The 21,793-nt window shown below is 38.6% G+C and overlaps 1 protein-coding gene and 1 long non-coding RNA gene across 32 annotated transcripts in view; one reads left to right on the top strand and one right to left on the bottom strand.

The window, feature by feature from the left end:
• Positions 1-12,433, top strand: part of LOC139967736 (gamma-adducin-like) — a 58,444-nt gene extending 46,011 nt beyond the window's left edge. For 30 of the 31 annotated variants that reach the window (XR_011793113.1, XR_011793112.1, XR_011793125.1 and 27 more), the window contains 2 exons: positions 1,085-1,164; positions 2,349-12,433. The gene's annotated coding sequence lies outside the window, so the exon portion shown is untranslated. The remainder of the gene's footprint in view (positions 1-1,084; positions 1,165-2,348) is intronic. The other variant, XR_011793139.1, reaches the window with a different exon arrangement.
• Positions 10,680-21,223, bottom strand: LOC139967739 (uncharacterized). Its single transcript, XR_011793140.1, has 2 exons — positions 14,978-21,223; positions 10,680-13,049 (listed from the first exon to the last, which is right to left on the bottom strand). It is a non-coding gene; the product is annotated as an uncharacterized lncRNA (long non-coding RNA).
• Positions 21,224-21,793: the final 570 nt, after the last annotated feature.

Here is a 21,793-nt window from a genome sequence, read left to right as displayed (position 1 = left end):
TAATTCCACATTGTAACAGAACTGCAGGACGCTGCTGGTTCCAACTTAAATCCATTCAAATCCTCTCACACAAATATAACTTCCCTCCGAAAACAATTATTCAAATCTATAAACCCAAAGTAAAACCGATTCTCAGTTACGGGAGAATCTCCCTGCTTACCATCTCTAATCCCAATAAACAAATTTTAAACAGAATCCACACCACAGCTTATCGACTCGCACTCAAAATCCCTACCTATATTGCTACTTTGTACGTTCTCCGTGCAGGAAACACAAAATCTACTTTCAACCGACTTGAAGAATTCAACACCAAGTTATACAAAAACAACCTCGAGAACGACCCTTTGATTGAAGACCTCCCCCTGAAATACAAAGTCGCAACAACTCACTACCCAAAAATCAAACTCTTTCTGTATTCACAATTGTTACTACTTAAAGTCTCATTCCATTAAAAAAATCCTTTCCAAAATGGGTCTAGGCCCAAGTATACTTATATATACAGATTATATTGTTACCAAACAATAGAAAACACAACCACTCCCTACCCAACAATAGAAACCACTCCGTCTCCACAATTCTCAGTACTTAAAAAATTCCTCTCCTTTAGAAATCCCTCCCTAATTGACTCTTCGACTCTGACCTCGGGTATGATTATGGCTATCCTGTCCTATGTAAATATATAAGACTTCATTTACCAGCAATTCCCTGACTGAACATAAACAACCTCTCCAAGAAAAAAAAGAAAATGTCTATTCTATAAAAACAAACTTATTATCCCCCGTAGGACCTCTCGCCAGGTCGACCAGGGGTTAAACTCCTTTTGTTTTGATATCAACAACAACAAAAACAAAACTTTTACTCGAATTAAAAAAAAAGGTAACTAATTTCATTTATTTCATTTCATTTATTGATTTTTGTTCTATTTTAACATAAGTATGACATATGACATAGAAGGAGATAAGAAACAAAACTTGTGAAAGGAAGTGTACTAAAAAACCCTATAGGGCTTGTCGTGTAGTGACACTCCCTAAAAACTTAATGTGGAAGACATCATGATTAGATTTTGGTTTCATTTAATCAATAGGTGGAGGTAGAGGAATTGGACACTCTTGCACAAGATATCACAGCTTGAAGTACTCTGCTCAGGTGGCCTCCATTCTAGAGGTATGTACTTAATAATAATATAATAATAATAATAATATTCAATTTACTGTGTTTGGAAAGAAACTTTTTGCTGCTTTGGATGAAGATTAAGGATTCTTGTTTTTCAAAAGGCAAAATGCAAGATGGACTATATATGAAAGGATGAATACCAACAAATTAAGAAAAGAAATTGGGTGGGGGGAGGGGGAATCAGGCAGAGACCATCATGTTACTACCCTGTTAATTTTGTGTAGGACCCTGGTTAATTTAAAAGGAAGAAATCCCTTTAGTACCCTTGAGTTTCTGAAAGGTTTCTTCTTTGGGATAATGGTGGAGAGACATATCGATGTTCTCTTTTGGGTCTGATCGTCAGGAGAATGCAGATTAAACTGCCATGTCCATTTGGAACCTGGGAATTGAACCCTGCTACTGGAACAAATGTATTCCATCAGAGCATAGACAATGATTCAGAGAAATATGGCCTTTATATTAATAATCTGTTGTTTTCTTTCCCAAATTTTTCTCTTTGGTTAAACAATGAGTGAAAAGATTCATTCGGTTGGAAGCAGCACCGTCCCTTTTCACACTTATTTTTTTTGGGGGGGGGGGGGGAAGAGACCTATTAGCCCATAGGGTCTGAAAATATTACAATAGGATTATTGTGGTGGACAGGACAGACAACAGTTATTTTTGCTTGTAGCTGAATGTATGATGTCCAGGGATCACAAGGAAGCCCGATCAAAACTGCTGTTTTTTGTACTATCGAAATTTGTCAGAATAAAGAAATTGAGAGCCAAAATATAAAGAGTTTATCTGGCCTTGTAGACTGCGATTGAACCAGTCTCTGTCATCTACAAATAATAGAAAGTGGGTATCCATTTCTGTTTGTGACAGCAATAACAAAAAATGACTGCAAATTAACAAGTTTTTGTAAACTTTCTCTATTCGGGGATTCAAATCCCAAATTCCACTCGAATATACCCCCCCTACTTATGAACTGTAATGTAGCTCAAGGTGACAAACTTACTACAAAGATGACAATAGGCCTTAGGTGGTTCCTAATTCAATGACGTTTCTCACAGTTAATTGAATTGACTTCCCCCACCCTCCGGAATATCCTCACCCATAGAAAATACCCTCCACCCAAGAATACTTTAAAAAAAAAACCATGGCTTACCAAGAACCTCTCTGCGTTCATTTTTCAGATTCCAATGAACCTTCCATCAGCAAAGGAATGGCGCAACTCGGTCTGAAAGACAATCGACCGCTGGCGGAATGGCTTGACTGGTACAACGCCAACCAGCCGGACCTGGCCGCCAAGCCCAACTTCACCACATTTCCACTGGACTTTAAGCCGTCACCGTGCAAACCGCTCTTCTTTGACATAGCTCTGAACCATATAGAGTTACCCTCCTTGGACGAGAAACTGGAACAGAATAAATCGTCCCTGCAGGGGGGTCTGGGTGGGTTCCTGCATGGATGGTGGAGCGGGGGTGAAAAGTAACTCTCGATTTGCCACGATGTCGGAAAAAGGATTTTGGAAAAAAGGTTTTTTGTATACATAAGCCGGTAGTATTTGGGAGGGCTCTCACTCTTCTCCTGCATGTGCTGTAATCATCTTTTATTTAAGTTTTATTTGATTTCATTTGTTTTTCTTTAGTATAGAAAACTACACCTTGTTGCAATGCAAACACAAAGATGGGGGAAGGCCAAAAAGAATAACACTCACTTTTTTAACGTGGCTTGGCAAACAAAATTTGAAGAATATTCAAAATGGGAATTGGAATTTTATATATTTTGGATTTGGTGTTTGTGTGTTTATCTTGTTTAGAGAAAAAGAAGAAAAAAACAGCATCTTTATTTGATGGGGCTTTAAAGTTTTAAAAATGGGTTTCGGGTGTTGATTTCTTGGTCTACAAACATTGTGGTGCTTGACTGACTGACACTTTATGGGGGGATGTTAAGGTGACTGAATTTGATATTGGCAGGAGTTATGGATGATAGTTGGAAGGACCAGGGGTGGGGGAGGGGTGGTGAGGCAAAGGATAGAGAAGGAGAAATGAAAGTGTTGAAAGTGAAGAGGGAGAATCTTTGAATTGAATTTTCAGTTTGCAGCAGCACAGGTTTACTGCATGAAAAGGCTATATTTAAAGAAACTTTCAATAATGCACTCTTCGTGTATATAATTTGGGGTGTGGTAGTCGGAGCGGGGTGGGGGGGGGGGTGTGTGATTGAGACAGCAATGAAAGGGAGCAACCTTTCCACATATATGTTGTTTGTGCTATTTTAGTATCGTTTCCTTTTTCAAACTGGAGGGCAAAAAATGTAAAAATTAAGTTATCTAAAATTAATTCAAAATCAGGTTTAGTTAGTAAATGAAAGTTAAAGAAAATTTTATTGATGGTAGCAGGGGTGCCATGGTATTGTAAATTGAATAATCAATCAGCCATGGAAGGCCAACTCCTTTGTTTTGTTGGGAACTTGTTGTCAAGCAAACCTATGGATTCAAGCCCTGTCTGGCTAAAGTAAGATGGGGTTATTATTTTTATCTAGGAGAAATCAATTCTTTTTCCCCTCATGTTGAAATGGTCTTCCAAATGTTTAAAAAAAAATGTCCAAAAAGAATGTACTGGTGTGAATTGGATAGCCACCTGGTGTGAAGTAAAAAAGCCATAGGCTTATCCCATATGTACATGTGACTACTTAGTATCATTAAATAACTGCCCCCAGGCTGATATTATAAATAATAGAAACATTATGTCTGTTGTCACCCAACCATCTCAATAGTAGATGCAGGTATCACTAAGAATGTTTATGAAATATGTATTGCATGTGTTGATTAGTATTTGCATAATAATTTGATGAGGGATAACCTGTTTCTGGACAGGTAGTTGAAGGGTATTAACTGTGGTGGGAGGGATGAAGGTATATCCTGTCCATGAACTGATTTGTCATTAAAAAAAAGAAGTTATTTCAAAGTATCACTCTTTTTTCTTCTTTTTTTTCTTCCTTTTACATGAGTATTGCAAAAGGAAAAGCAGAGGTTGAGTTTGAGCCAGGGACCTTGAGATGCAAAAGCAAAAGTCTTTACCACTAGACCATTAGGTGGGCCTCTGGATTCTAAAGCTTTACAAATATTTAAAGATCCTGCTGTTTGGACTTAGTCGTTTTTGTAAAACATTTTCTCCACTACTACTCCTCCTCCTCCCCCCGACTACCGATTAGCTAGTCAGGGGGGAGGGGTGGCGGCGAACTCCACTTGTCCGCGCGTGAACCTTGTCAGGGGGAGGGGTGGCGGCGATCTCCACTTGTCCGCGCCTTTACCTTGTCAGGGAGAGGGGGTGGCGACCTCACCTTGTCCACACCTTCACCCCTTCACACCTTCACCCCTTCTCACCTCTCACCTTGGTACTCACCTTACCCACCTGTCAGGAGGGGGGCCGCCCACCTTCGGGATTCACCTTATCCACTTGTCAGAACTCCTTTTGCAAATACTCACCTGGGACTTGAACCGATGCAATCCAAACCAATCGCTTACTGAACGATGGAATAACCAATTACACCATTTTGGTTCCCTCTGGAGAAACTTTGTTTCTTATATTTATACTTCCACTCCCTCCAGAGGGTAGAAAAGTAAAAGGCTCTGTCTGGACATGAACCGCAGACATGATGCTCTGTCTGGGAATCGAACCGGAGACATGGAGTTTGTCTGTCTCTCCAGTCCAGAGCACTACCAACTGCGCCACTAGAACTGTTGAGAATTAATGCTCGTTTCTAATATTTAAACTTCAAAGTCCAGAATGGAATCAGTAAAAGAGCAAAAATATCAAATGCTCTGTCTGGGGTTCGAACCGGAGACATGGAGTTTGTCTGTCTCTCCAGTCCAGAGCACTACCAACTGCGCCACTAGAACTGTTGAGAATTAATGCTCGTTTCTAATATTTAAACTTCAAAGTCCAGAATGGAATCAGTAAAATAGCAAAAATATAAAATGCTCTGTCTGGGGTTCGAACCGGAGACATGGAGTTTTGTCTGTCTCTCCAGTCCAGAGCACTACCAACTGCGCCACTAGAACTGTTGAGAATTAATGCTCGTTTCTAATATTTAAACTTCAGAGTCCAGAATGGAATAAGTAAAATAGCAAAAATATCAAATGCTCTGTCTGGGGTTCGAACCGGAGACATGGAGTTTGTCTGTCTCTCCAGTCCAGAGCACTACCAACTGCACCACTAGAACTGTTGAGAATTAATGCTCGTTTCTAATATTTAAACTTCAAAGTCCAGAATGGAATCAGTAAAAGAGCAAAATATAAAATGCTCTGTCTGGGGTTCGAACCGGAGACATGGAGTTTGTCTGTCTCTCCAGTCCAGAGCACTACCAACTGCGCCACTAGAACTGTTGAGAATTAATGCTCGTTTCTAATATTTAAACTTCAAAGTCCAGAATGGAATCAGTAAAAGAGCAAAAATATCAAATGCTCTGTCTGGGGTTCGAACCGGAGACATGGAGTTTGTCTGTCTCTCCAGTCCAGAGCACTACCAACTGCGCCACGAGAACTGTTGAGATTTAATACTCGTTTCTAATATTTATTCTTCACAACATTAGAAGGCAAATAAATAGAAAATCAAATGCATCCTCTGGTGTTTGAATTCAAGACAAGGAGTATGTCTCATTTTTTTTTTTTTCAGTTTATTGACAATTTCATTGTACAAAACAATAATAAATATGCAAAATTATACAACATAACAACTTCGCCACAGTAACTGTTAATTGAGAAATGATAGGCTTTTCTAATATTTTAACTGAAAATTGAGGAACAGAAATACCAAAACAATACATCCTCTGGGAGTTGAATTCTAGACAGAGAGTTTGTCTTACCTTCTAAGTACATAACACTAACCACAGTAACTGTTTAGAAATAATTATTAGTTATTTGATTTGATTTATTTTGTTTTTTCACGTGCAAATATACAATGTGAAAGGAAGTCTTCTATAAAGCATACGATAGCTTAACAATGTAGAAGACTGGTCAGAAAAGCATTATTTGGACAATTGCTTCCCATCTAGCAAAAACATATCCCTAACAAACAGTAAACCGGCGTCGTAAAAGCTTTTTTTGTCATAAACAATGGTATTATCAATTCTAATAAAATTATTAGGGATTTGCACACCAAATTTCCGATGGTTTCTTAAAGGTAGCTAAGCTTACTCAAAACCATACAAATTTGTCCAATGAAGGTATTTTTAAATACAGGAAATATCCTGGTCATGAAAATTATAATTAAAAAGCAACTCTTTACCGGACGGCGACAGAGATGAATGAAATAAAAGAGCTTCCAATACCCCGTGTTGGCATTATTACAATAACGCTTGACCCAAGAGGTTTTGAGAGCACCAACAAAGCTGTATACATAGTAATTTTCCTTACTTTATCAGTTGTCCCGTTCGAAATAAATCAAAAATAGTACTTTGGATCTTATCAATAAAATCTTTTGGAGGGCTATGCAGATTCCTTGGGACCACGTGTCTCCCGCACGGAAGCAGATATGGACCTGGGAGTTGCAAATTTGGGCTCCTGAGCATCGGTTACCCCCTGTTACGTCATTTGGACGAAATCGATTTTGGATCGATTTTTGGTCAGTTTTGGCAAAACTGCAAATCAGGTTTTTTGCCCCCCCACGCCCCAACACAGCACCTAATTCCAAAAAAAACTTCAGATTCGTAATCAGCTTGTCGCGAACTACCAGAAAAGATACACATTTATCGCTTTTGCGACAATTTCTTTTTTCACCTCAAAGAAAAGTAAGACCGAAAAACTTTTACGACGAACAAAGGTTATAAAACCTTTTGTTGTCCCTAAAAGTTTTTCGGTTTTCTATTGTTCCTCAGAAGTTGCAAACTGAGCGAAATAAGTGTCATAAGAGGGTGCTCGACGCATCTTGCCAGTGATAGGCCTACGTGATTTCAAAGCAGTTAAATCAAACCTTTGTTTGTCATCTTGAGTTTTATCTTGACATTTATGAATAAATGGGTCAATTTTGGCAAAAAACTGCAAGAGGTACGTACCCCTTACGGTTTTTTTTTAGGTGAAAACACTTTTTGTCGCAAAGGCGATAAATGTGTATCTTTTCTGGTAGTTCGCGACACGCTGATTACGAATCTGAAGTTTATTTTGGAATTGGGTGTTGTGTGGGGGCGTGCGGGGGGGGGGGCAAAAAAACCTGATATATGATTTATGAAAAACTGTAGAAATCATAGGCCTATAAACAACAAGACTTTCCTGGTCAGATAATTACACGAAATTTGTGTATAACAAAGACAAGGGTGTCTTCTACTCCACGTCTTATTTCAGTGTTGATGGGTGTTTCAGAGAGGACAAGAGGGGGCTGAAAAGAGGGGTTTTTCAAAATTGTGCACTTATAAAGAATACGTATTTCTATCGGGTCTTTTGCAGTGTCGGAACTAGGGGTATTGGTCGAGGGGGGCGAGGATGGTCTGTAGGGGCGCTTTCGACACTATCTAAGCGGAGCGCCACCACGAGTTGGCGCGGAGCGTAGAGAAATATTTGAATAAAGATGCTCCCTAGATCGCCGGAAATGACCCTTGCTAATATGCAGATAAATGAAGAATAAATAGGTGTCATCGCCAAAAAAAATGTGACAAATGTCAATAGTTAGATGGGAGCGCATTAAAAACGTCAATAATCGCATACAAATAAAAAGTGGTATAAAGCTGAAAAGGGCGCCAGCAGTCCATTTGAGTCCGTCAGCAGGGGGCATCCGCCCCCCTGACTGTATGGACGCTCCGCCACTGCCAGATAGACCACCCAACCCCCCTCCCCCTTCCATGGTACGCCATTTGACGCAAGAATAACACACCCTCAATGCAACCTATAGCTAATGGACACTTTCGTGGTATGATTATAGTCCCCCAAATGAGCCCATATCCACCGATATAATAAAAAAAGTTCTAATAAAAAATAAAAAAACTCCTAGTAAATGCCCACCACATTATTTTTTTCTGAAAAAGGCAAGTCTCTCTTAGAAATATGTGATAAATACAACTTAACGATAATTAACCAAAATACCAAACCTAGGATGAACCCAATAAACAATATTACAGAACTACTTGACTACCCATATAACCTCAAATCACCTCGCAACTAAAACACATTCGATACAAATCCTAGAAGATGACTAAATCAGTGACCATTTTCCACTCGTTTTTGAGCTAGACATAAACCTCAACTGCGTACCAAATAACGAATTGACGTATAACTACAATAAAACAGACTCCCAAAATACAACAACCAAAACAACGAGCTAAATTACATCGACAATTACTGTGACAGCGTTGCCCATCATATTTTCTATACTTTCAAAAGACACTGTCCCTTAAAAACAAAACAGAAAACGAAAACTAAATAAGAATATTCTTACACTTATGAAACTAAGACGTCGCCTACGTAGAACTTATATCATCTCCCGAGACCCAACTCTAAAAACCCAAATCAACCAACTTAAATAGCAATAAACAGACAAATATTGGCGGATGAACAACCGCGTCCAAAACAACTGCGATTTAATCATTAATGATAAAAACCCGAAACACTTTTGGAAAATTTAAAAAAAAAATTATTAACCCCATTACAACACCAAACACAGGTAAAACAGACCAAGGCCTTAGAGATAACGTAGGTAACCTCATCACAAAAACTCAAGACCAAATAAAGCTAATTGAATCGTACTTTAAAAGTATATTCAATATCTACGATGGCTGGCATACGATATCAGCTGTAAACACGAAATAGACCGTACAATTATCAGTAATGCAACCAGCTTTAACACCAACCCATTAGAATGTCTCAACAAAAACATCCCTCTGCTCAATGAAATAGATATAAACAATTGGTATAGTGCCACTAAAACATGCATCCTCCACTGGTCCTGACAACATAAATGACCAAATGCCTAAAATACTCCCCTCCGATATTCATTAACTCTCATATTTTCCCACTATTTAACGAACTCCTTACACTGGGTTATTTCCCAACCCCATGGAAATCCGCCAAAAAGATTTTAATACCGAAACTAAGTAAAGACCTCACCAAAATTCAAAACTATCGACCAGTTAGTCTCCTCCCAGCCTTAGGTAAGATTTTCGAAAGAATTATAGATAACCGCACCATAACCCACCTAGAGCAAATTTCACCTTTCCCGTATCAATCGGGCTAATTCCGCGCACACAAATCTACAATAAACCAAACTTTCTGCTTATCTTATTTTTTTAGCCTCTGAAGAAGATCCTGCTAGGATCGAAACTTTTACACATTCTATTGCACAGGCTCTCTAGTGGATAAGCAGTTTGCTAACAGTTTCATTTTATTTTCATTCTGCTTATCTTCTAGGCAGAACAAAGGTTTGTGAATCCTTTGTTCGTTTTAAAAGTTTTTTCGGGTTTCTATTGTTCCTCTGAAGTTGCAAACTGACCAAAAACGAGGCCGATAGAGAGCGCTCGACGCATCTTGCCAGTCATACGTTATTTCAAAGCAGGTAAATCAAACCTTTCTTATTCATAAATGTTCTCCAGTTTCACGGTGTTGTTTCCTCGGAAATTGTATGCTAAGCGATAGAAGTGTTCAATGTTTTAATCGTAATTTTTTCTTCAAAAATGGAACGGAGGGTGCTAAAATACTGCCTGATACTGTTGTTTTAACTGGTTGTTGTATATTAATAGTTTTCAACCGCTCCGCGACATGAGCTATGCAGATTCAGGAAACGTTACCTTGACCATTACTTTAGCAACAAGGCAATCAAAAGAATTAAGATCTTTTAAGGACTTAAAAATGTAGAATTTATATTCCAAAATGTTTCAATACCCAGAGAGAACAGTCTTCCTATGTGAAATAAAGACATACAGATGCTCTATGTATGAGCACATGAACATATTCTTTGATCAATTTGAGCAAGAAAAGCAGCTCTGCCACCCCTTTAATAATTAATGAGTTACATGACATTGTTTTATTTTCACTATGAAACATTTTCACAAGTCACTGCCAAACCTAGAGTCAGGTAGTATTAATCACTGAAAATAATGCCAATTTTAAGACCATTTGAAATATGAAGTTCAATAAAGGTGTACGTGTTGAGTTATCCTGTTTACAAGTACAGCATTTTGAACATCTCCCTCCGTTCCATTTTGAAGAAAAAAATAGCATTATTTCTCAACAGTTGCTGTGACGCAGTGGTTAGCAAGGGCGTAGGAACCGGGGCTGGGCTGGATCTAACAGCGCCAAGGTTCAATACAGGGGAACTTGAAATGCAGCTATTGGTCAAGACAAATTGGTGGGGACACGGTATATCATGTCCCCACTACTGAAAAAGTTGATGGGGACGCGTCCCGCTGTCCGCACCAGGATCTGCGCCCATGGTTTAGAGGCTGTTCATCCTGGAAGGCCATTTTCATGCTCACTTATATGATGTGATATCTGCTGTTTGCTTAACAAATTCGAATAATTGAAATGAGACTGAAATAAATAACTTTGATTTGTTTATTGTGCAATTCCCGACATTCTTTTCATTTCGAAAGACGCAGTTTCAAGTTCAGTACACTGAAGGTTTCGATTCTCTATCTGTCTTCAGTTTAGGTAAGATCTTGGGATATTCATCCCTAGATATCGCTGGATATTGCTAGAAATCCATACAGCACAGTGTTCTTGGAATGTCTTGGGATTTTTCGGGCCTGATCTTGGGAAATTGCAAAATCGGGAGTGGTTACACTCCATTTAGGTCAGTGCACGTATGGCAAGCCGTTTTAACATTTACCTCGCAATTCGACTTAAGTCGAATACATTTCACTTAAGTGGAATTCAATATCACTTAAGCAGAATACTATTTAACTTACGTGGAATTCTATTTCACTTAAGTGGAATACCATTCCACTTAAGCTTAATTGTATTTTACTTAAGCTGAATTCATCAACTTGTCACTGCATCTTACTTAAGCTTAATCTATTTCACTTAAGGGGATTGCATTTCACTTAAGTGGAAATGCATTTCACTTAAGTGGAATTGTATTCTACTTAAGTGGAATTGTATTCCACTTAAGTGGAATTTCCTTTCTATTTCACTTAAGTGGAATACAATTCCACTTAAGTGAAATGTGATTGGATAGTCTATTTCACTTGAGTGGAATGTGATTGGCTAGTCTATTCCACTTAAGTGGAATGTGATTGGCTAGTACATTCAACGCCAAACTTTGCCCATGCCTTTGCGCACCATTATAAACAACTTGGCGCGATACGTGGTGTCGATATGTGCACAATAAATATCGGCTGTCCATCGGGATCCAGCTAGCACTTAACATCCGTGCAAGGTGAGTACGTACATACCTGACCTGGTACCAGATGAATACCATTACCAAAATAACATTACCGAACATTACCCTAAATTGTATTTATATATAAGCCACATATCAACACTTCCACTTAAGTGGAATTGTATTTTACTTTGGCAGAATAGAATTCCACTTATGTGAAATTGACGAGCAAAAGATATTATTCCACTTAAGTGAAATTGTATTCCACTTAAGTGGAATACAATTCCACTTAAGTGGAAATGTATTCCACTTAAATGGAATTGTATTTCACTTAAGTGGAAATGCATTTCACTTAAGTGGAATTGTATTCCACTTAAGTGAAATAGATGGGCTATTTAGCTTAAGTGGAAATGTATTCCACTTAAGTGGAAATGTATTCCACTTAAGTGAAATACGATTCCACTTAAGCGGAATGCATTTCCACTACAGTGAAATACAATTCCACTTAAGTGGGAGGCATATCCACTTAAGTGAAATAGAAATGTCCATTTCCACTTAAGAGAAATGGAATTCTACTTAAGGGATATTGAATTCCACTTAAGTGGAATACATTTTACTTAAGTGGAATAACATTTCACTTAAGTAGAATGTATTCCACTTAAGTGAAATGTATTCAACTTAAGTCTAATTGCGAGGTAAATGTTAAAGGGCTTGCCATATGCACGACCTCTAGCATCACTAATACACAGCCCGATCACTAGACTCGTTATCTATCGATGAAGTGGTGTGTTGCCGGATTTTGTCAAGGTTTTGGTATTACGGGCGAAGGTTATTGTTCAAGTTTTGTAACCCATCGGGAAGTGATAAGAGGGGTGGGGCGTAGGGGTTGTGGGGGGTGGGTGGTGGGGCATTTTCACGCAGATTGGAACAATCTCAAGAAGTGATAGGTGCATCCACCTGCCCCCCCCCCCCCACGCACTACATGATATTCACAGGAGATGTGCTCATTTCTCCAATCACATGCGGAATTTATTTTTAGATTCATTGTATGAGTTACGGATCATATAGATCCTGGTCTAATACCGAAACGCATCGTGTTCCCGACGACTCGGTCGAGTTCCAGACCAGCCACAGTTGGTTTCATAGCACAATTGTACAATTGTTTATATATATATATATATATATATATATATATCGAATCACTTTCCGATTCTTCTTCAACTTTAGTCCTATTTCTAATCCCTTCGGGGGAAATTTCCATCAGCTTGTCATTTTGGATCGATGAAGCGTTCGGCACGTCGCTACCAGAATTGGAACAAACTTTTCTGTCTTCTTCTGCCTTCAGGAGGTTATCGTCTGTTAAGCCTTTCCTGATCTGGTAAGAGTTAGACTGTACTTAACTCGGAGGTGAGATGGAGGCTTTCATGTCCATAGTGAGACTAGAGTAGGGATCCTGAATCGGCTACAGGGGCTTGGGATTCCAATTTATTGTCTCTGTCTGATGTTTCGTCATCTTCCCAAGTCTCTTCCAAATTTAAGTCTTCTGGAGGTCTCTCGGGGAGCTGTTCCATGGTGGACACCATAGGTGGTCTGTACATAAAAGAGTATGAAAGAAAATTACTAGATAGGAATACACAAGCCATGTAGACGTAAGAACTCTGCATAAAGTGTAGATCATGCATGTTACATTTGAAGACTTGAATGAGTCAACGATAGCCAGTAATTTTAAGGGCAAAAACGGATTGCTTTTGGTGATAGGAGGGGGTGGGGGATTAACACTTTCTTGGTGGGAGGGAGTCAGAGCCACAGACAGAGATCTAAGAACATTTAATGATTTCCCTAACTTATGTAATGTCAGAAATGTCAATTTTTTTTATTATTATTTATAACCCATCTACTAGTGAAATGTCTAGTATTGTTGTATCAACTACAGTAGTTACAGAATATTATTATAAAATGTAAAAAAAAATGTTAAAGTTTTTGATTGCAATAGATTTACAAGCTATATTACAATGGAAAGACATGAAGGAAAAATTCATAAAAAAGATGACTTTAGAAACAAAGTTTAACAAACCTCAGTTAATTTGTTGTGAATGGTTGAAAAACAGTGCTATCAGACCAGGCTAGATTTTTTATGCCACTTTTAATTTGTACGGGAACGACCCATTAATTTGCCGAGGTTCATCGGTTTAGAGTGACAAGACTATTTAGTCTAATACTTTATCCATTTAGCTGAGTTCCTCAGATCCAGCACAAAATCACAAAAAGATATTTACCTGTCTCAAATGACATGTTTACAGTGGTAGTACAAATTTGTCAACTTTTGGATAGATGGTGTTTAATTTTCTTTCAATGGGTGCAAGAGTGTTGTTGTTTTAATATCAAGTTAAAGGAACATGCTTTGGTTGAGTGAGAATTTATGTAAAGCAATGGGTTAACAAAACTTAACATTAACATTAAAGCCTGTTCTAGAAGAGCTGATAACATCATAAAGTTAGCCTTTAAAGGAACATATCGGAGGTTTAGCATATTTTAACAGTGAATAGCTTGGAACTGGATCAGCAGTGTGTGAGTGTAAAATCTCAAATTTAGTTTAGTTTAGTTTAGTAGAAAAAAGGATCAGGAGGGACACTTAAGTCCCCATCAAGGACCCTATAAAGAGAGGGAAAAAACTGAAGACACAAACACTCAGACCCGATTACAATGCTTAAAGTGCTTGTCCAAAGCATTCTTAAACCCATTGACACTACTTGCAAGTACAACTTTCTCAGGCAAACTATTCCACTCATTCACAACCCTATTAGAAAAAAAGTTATGCCGAATATTAATCCTACTATGCGACTTTTGAAGTTAAGACAATGACCTCTTGTACAACTACTGTTTGCCAACATGAAAAAGTCAGTAAAGGATAAATTGTCGTAACCATACACAATCTTGAAAACCTGGATCAAGTCCCCACGTAACCTCCTAAGCTCCAGTGTGGTGAGATTCAACAGTTGTAACAGCCTATAATAAGGAACCCTCTTTAAGGAACTAATCATCCAAGTAGCCCTCCTCTGGACCTTTTCAAGTACTTCCTTATCCTTAGCAAAATATGGGTTCCAAGCCTGCAAAGCATACTCCAGATGAGGCCTAACAAACTGCTTATGAAGCCTAACTATGATGTCCTCTTACAGAAAACTGAAGTGTGAGTCAAACTGCTCAAAGCAAGGAAAAATTCCCCTGACTCTGTGGAATAATCCATGAAAGTGTATCAGATCACAAAATTGATGATGCCTTGTTTTGGCTGCATTTGTTCATGTTTGTATATTGAAATTGTTAATGAAAGTGGTTACAATTTGACTATTTGTGCAACTACATATGTATAACACAGTAACGCGAATTTAGGGAATACGCGAAGTTACCGTACACCATGCTGATACTACACAACAATCTAAGTAGGCTAGGCCTAATCGCGAATCTAGTACATGCACAACTCTGGAACCTTCATAACTGAGATAATATGACAATCCACTTACCTACTCCTGTTACTCCAACCCTTACTCTACCACTTTCACTCACTTTACAACTCGAGCTACTTTGGCTTCTTACTGGAATATTTAAAGTTCTTTTCGCGCTACAGAAGAGAAATATAGATGCAGGCCCGACTACGGTCTTCTTCATTTTCTTCTCTTTGAGGTCGAGTTGAAGTTCGTAAACTCACATCAAGCAAATTCGGTCAGGTATTCGTCACAGTGAAATAGTAATCGATCTTTGGGTGCCATTTGGGGTGGTGTTTGCTTCATTGTTTTGGATGGAATTAAAGTAAATTCACCTTTCTCGCTTCTACAACCGTCTAAATGACTGATATTCATAGCGAGATTTCAAATAAACAAACAGGAGAGTTTGTTTTCACAGTGAGTTTTTCAACATGATTGAAAAGAGAAAGAGATGTCATTAGCAATTATTATTTAGGCAAATACAAATAGCGCCAGTAACATTACAACAACATATTAATTTTCTATCAGGATGAATTTCCACGGGAAGGAGGCTGAATGAGTGGTAGAAAAAAACTTGAATATGGTTAATTTCAGCGAATGTCCGGTAAATATTCGCAGCTTTTGAACATCGACATTTCTAATACCCAAAATGTGGGATTCCATTACAACCACATATATACTTAAGTACACATCGTACAAACAGGAGGGCAGAGAGGGCTACTGCCCCACCCCATGCACCTACACACCTCCCCTCACTTAGAAAAGTGGGGGAAAAGAGTACATATGTTTCTATTTGTCACTTGTCAATGAGGGATGTACTACACGGCAGTACTAAATCATTCAACTGGATCCATTGTATTAGCAGAAGAGTGTTTGGCAAACAAATGATCAATATTCGTTTCATTCACCCGACACAATACATCTAATTTCCGATCCTATTTCTTTTCTTCTATAGAAAGTCACACACTCAAAACTTGGACACTTTAAAGAAGGGAAAGCATATGACATGAAACGTTCGAAAATTCCATGTCTCATCTGGGCCATCGTAATTTCTATAATAATTAAATAATGCTTGTGAAGGCCCAAAAACACCTCGGTCCTCCTGTCCCTGGCATAATGTTTATAGCATACTCCCCAAGTATGGAGTATAAACCAGCATGCACGGTTACCTGAAACCTCTCAGGTATTATGAGCATGACTAAATAACTCATTTAAAGCATGAGAAACATGCTCATTTTGGGTTAACGTAACACAGTTTGGGCAAATGTTACCATTTTAAAATAACTAGATGTTAACCAAAAAACAGTCTCAGTTCTTGCTTTCATTGCAGGATAATGCACGAACGGATTTATGGCCAAGTAATGCACGAAGCCGTATAGAGTTACTGTAGTTCATCCAACAATATCGTTGAGCCCCCGTTCCTGCATTATCCGTGTGATAAACGCACGGTAGACTGTTGGTTCATTCCTACAAAACACAAAATCACTATCAATGTTCATGTTAGTTGTTAAACTTTAATAACAACATAGAAAGGAAATAACCAACATTTGTCTCGAAAAGGTACCCAGTATTTAACTTTTATTATAGTTAGGAGTATCAAAACAAACTGGTGTCAAGAAAATAAAAAGAATGACACTACTACGCAGTAAATTGAAAATAATGTTATACAATTAAGCCTCATACACAATAGATGTACAGACATGATAATAATGATGAGTGGCAACTACTGTATACGGTCACAGATCAAAGAAACGACCTCGAAGTGTCACTTACCTCATGCAGCATGTGTTGGATGAAGGTTTCACCACCGCCAAATATGATTTGGATAAATAATCTCACGCATTATTTTCTATTCATACAGTAGCCACACAAAATAAACTATGCAACCAAATATTGGTGGGATATTAGATACTATATCCCCTACCTTAAATATTGGGGGAGACTTGTCCCCATCCCTCCCCCCTCCCTCATGATTGCCGCCCATGTGTGAAACTAACTGTTTCACTGTCGGTTATCGGTATATATATGTTTATTTCTTTGTATTCCTTCTTGAAACTGTATGGCTGGGTCATTTCTGTTGGTGGAATTGAACCACCTGCAAAATAAATTCTGCATCACCTGAACAGATTTGTGAAATTGCCAAAACAGTTAGCAAAAGAGAAATCAAAAGCAATAGAACCATGTAAACTGAAGCCGTTTAAATCATTCCCAAGTGTTGACCATTTTGTGAACACAAGTAACTTCAAATGCCAGTGTCCACACTGTAAGAATTTTCACTTACAGTAACCACATACCGCACAACTTTCCATAACACAGATAACCTAGTCTAGTGCCATTATACTACACATGCTATGAAAGTGACCCTTACAGAATTGAACACTCTTGAATTCCTGATATATAGGCCACAACTCTGGTTTTCAGCAGAAAGTTGATATTGGAGTTCACACTTCCAGCTGTAAAGCTGGGTGCTTATCACTCTTGTGTACACAAATTGCATGGCCAGGCAAGACCACTTTTTAATTACGCTGGGATAACTTCAGAGTTGGCTTCTTTGCAGAGTGATTAAATATTATGTTACTGTCATTCCAAAGAAAGATTTATACCTTCTTAGTCAGATAAGACTCATAGCCAGGAAATCAGAGACAGTGGATTTGTTGACTCAAATGATTATCATTGGATGCAAGGCTGCATAATTTGTGTCAATTTCTGTAAGGGGCATTTCATGTCATGTCTGCCTAATTTTCTGCAACCCCAGTTTCTTGTGCCCTATTGCATTCCTTATTGTACCATTGCAAGTAACAAACATGTTAGCTAGCAGTGCTTCCTTTTTAAAACATTTTTGTAACAATTAATGATAAACATTGTTTAACCTAGAAAGCTGGCCTATGTAGTATGATTATATTTTGAAGTTGATCAACCAGACAACCACTTACCTAACATCATAATATGCTATTCAATTAGTATTAGGTAAAAACATCGTAAAATTAGAAAAACATTGAAACTCTTGGCAACAAATAGGTTGCTATATGATGTTGCTCACTGCTCAGGGAGTGACATTTAACGAGAAAATCAAAAGTTGTTCTACCATGTGCTATGACAGTGAACTTGCGAATTTGCTCTTCGGTTTGAGATGAAATTAACATGTAGCATTTCAAGGCGTTTTCATCTCCCGTAGGATCTGACTTGCAGGCTGGTTGTTGCTGTGAATGTCATGTCAGTTCATAAGGGGGTAATTAACACTGCAAATACTTTGTGCTCAATCTCTCATTGAATTATTTACCTAATCAGCCAAGAAACAACATTTATTGTTTTTTCTAAGTCTGCTTAAGTTTACTTTCTTAAGGCCACATAGCTAATAATGGTAAAACCAAGATATTTACACAAGAAGCAGTTCCTGCTGAATATGCCATTCTTAAACCATTGCCATGGAGTTTTGCATATTGTAATGTAGTATGTACAGTAGTTATATCCCCATCATATTACTTTAAACATTTGCTTCCATGCCTCTTTGTCTTAAGAGTAACTGCTTACTTCCTGTTCATGACTTATTCACCCTACACCCACATCATATTCGTAGAAGCCCCCTTTGTCTTAATTCCATGAAATACTCATGCTTAAACACAGATGACAACCTGTTGCATCTCATACATGTGTATTACAAATAAGGTTAGTCATAGTCATCTCCATGTGCCTTAGTAATTATAAGTAAGACCAAGAGTTTATGTCACAGAGAGGTTATTGCCCCCTCACAGGAAGTTGAAATGACTTAAATACTGTTGTTTTTTAATATGTAAAAGACTAAGATTCCAGACTTCAGAGACTGCACTTCAGATACACTCCAGCAATAAAGCTCATATTCTATACAATTATATCTATGTCTGGAGTTTCTCTTTATCTGTTGTTCATTATACTTATTTAATAACGGAGCCCAAACTAACTGAGCCGGAGCACACCCCAACGTAACAATATATACATTCACAAAGCGAAAGAACATATTAAAATTGGGGCCAACATAGTACAGTAGGTCTTTTAAAGGAATCTCTAACAAGATGAACAATCAAATATTTACTCTTTACTTCTTTACCTTCCAAGGGCAAACTTGTTAATTGAGACAAATGTTATCAATCTGCGCAGTAGTAGCATGGTGGGCTCATAATTGACGCACCTAAAAGGCATTGAAGAGTCCCCCCAGACCCAGTACAGCCATCTGAAAAAGTTAACTTTATGTTGCTTGCAAGTGACCTTTTGTTTGTGTAGCTACAAAATGCAGACAAAAATGAAACGTGATACTTTGTTATTTATTTTTTAGCCGGACCTAAGATGTCCATCGCTGTATCGTTTATACACTGTGCTGTGGGTATTGACCGCAGCTGTACATACTGACTGTACATTTGTGTCCAATTACCGATGGTAGCAAGCTGGACACGTGTATTTTCTAGGATCAATAGTGGTGTCTAACACTTCTGTTACACCTCATTCGAAACTAGGTCAGATTACCGGCATTAGACGTTTCTTTTTGCATGAGTCTTCACTCCCTTTAATGATTTGATTAATAATGTCTATCAACGAAAAGTACAAATCACTCAACTGTATGAGATTTTTATATGTGTAGTTCCTCAAAGTTGAAATGATCTCAGAGTATTTATTTTTTGTGACTACGCATCGTACACTGAAGCAGAATTAGGCCACAAAATGTATTCCGTGTCAAGTTCTTTCATACCCCCGCCTACACTGACGCATTCATCAATAAGCTAGCTGTAATGTTGGCCTAAGTATACATTTATTGACTTTTGATGCTGTTTGCTTTGCTCTGAGCCGCTAAGCTCTGACAGGTCAGTCTCAGAGAGTAGTGGTATCATATTAAGGTAATTTTGGTTATTTTTAGGGAGTAACATTTTCAAATACCAAGAAACTTGCAAAACTGGGGGAAGGCTTTTAAAAAAACACAATTTGATCAGCACATATCTGTAATGGATTCAAATTCATGGAATATATAACTCTGCTTCGCTGCAAAAAGTTTAGGTTCCCTTCTGTAACGCACTAGTAATCTATTTGGAGGTGCGTCAATTGCGGGGGTGTGTCAATTATGAAACCTTCACTATATATCCTAGCAAAGTAATGAGTGCAAAGAAGACTGATTATAACTAGACGAAAATAAAGTATATATGTTAAAAGACTCTTTGGTTACTTAGTGGTTGGAAATAAATAAACAAAGTCATTCATCTTAATAATTCTTACCTACCACAGCAACTGCTGGGAAAGTTGGTTGAACCTCTGGAAGTATCAAGATCATGAGCCTACCAGCCTTATGCAATACAAAGTTTGATGATTGCAAATACTCCATAAATCGCCATATGGTACTATAAGTTTAAAGATTGGTCACCAAGAAAAAGTCTTTAGTTTTACCACGAAATGGAACTAAACGCTACATTGTTATAGCTGCAGTACACCAGTGTACAGAATGGGATTTCGTGGAACCAGCCCATGTATTATCCGATTAACGAAAACAATTGGCGAATTTTAGCCAAATTTCTCTTCAAAGGCCAAGTCATTCTGTTGTGATAAACTAATGAGTTGCTCCTGACAATTCCTCCTGGAGCTTCGGTGACTTCATTTTTCCATCCCCCCCCCCAATGTGCGTCACGAAATATGAAAATGAAAGAACTTTTCGACGAACATCCCGCTGCATTAATAACTCCGGTGAATGAATCTGGTGATAAATCTGAATCCTGGGATGAATTCTGGGATTAATCTGAATCCTGGGATGAATCCTGTGATGAATCCTGTGATGAATCCTGGGATAGCTTCAGGTTGGTAACTTTCCGCGTTATGGTGGCATACTCTTATTAGAGTCTATATCAATCCGCCCGATTGTTCGCCTTCAGGAAAAGTGCCAAAAAGCAGCTGGGGAACATCTTTTGTGACCTGTTATCAATCATAATCTAGTTTTTATGGCTTGCATGTTGAAAAGCATCAATGGAAGTACATGTGGTGAGAAAAGTGGGTCAATTCAGGAAATTTTAGACCCCTTTAGGCCTCCTAGGAGCAGCGTAGAAATTTGTTTACCAATGAGGGAAGAGGTTTTTTTACAAGTGACGAAAAGTTCCGGCTCGGAAAGCAAAAAATCCACATGGTCATGATACGGAAAATTGATAGTGCCATGAAAGGCCAACTTGTCAGCTATGCGGTGATGGGTAGCGTTTAGCTAGTGAAAACTTCTATCTAGACTTAGAGACCACATGACTGGGCGTATACTACCATAGGAACATAGACTTGTCAAATCGTTTCCTATGGAACGCCTAAAGGGCTGTAATTTTTTTGATAATTCACTATGTCGTCGAATATAATTTGACTGAAACTGAGATATTAGGCCGATTAAGCTCCCCGTGTAGGCACTTGCTGTAAAAGATCGGCAAAAGACGTCATCACCCGGGGTTCGAACCAGGGATGCAAAAGAGAGTCTCGATCATCAGCTCGCACAGTGCGCCGAGCCATCGCGCCACTGTATGGACTGAGATATTAGGCGGATTAACTAATACTTACAGCTCCCCGTGTAGGCACTTGCTGTAAAAGATCGGCAAAAGACGTCATCACCCGGGGTTCGAACCAGGGATGCAAAAGAGAGTCTCGATCATCAGCTCGTACAGTGCGCCGAGCCATCGCGCCACTGTATGGACTGAGATATTAGGCGGATTAACTAATACTTACAGCTCCCCGTGTAGGCACTTGCTGTAAAAGATCGGCAAAAGACGTCATCACCCGGGGTTCGAACCAGGGATGCAAAAGAGAGTCTCGATCATCAGCTCGCACAGTGCGCCGAGCCATCGCGCCACTGTATGGACCGAGATATTAGGC

Source organism: Apostichopus japonicus, chromosome 5 (genome assembly GCF_037975245.1).
Source record: "Apostichopus japonicus isolate 1M-3 chromosome 5, ASM3797524v1, whole genome shotgun sequence".
Taxonomy (NCBI): Eukaryota; Metazoa; Echinodermata; class Holothuroidea; order Aspidochirotida; family Stichopodidae; genus Apostichopus; species Apostichopus japonicus.
Note: the sequence above shows the minus strand (reverse complement) of the source record. Positions and strands in the feature narration are given on the sequence as shown.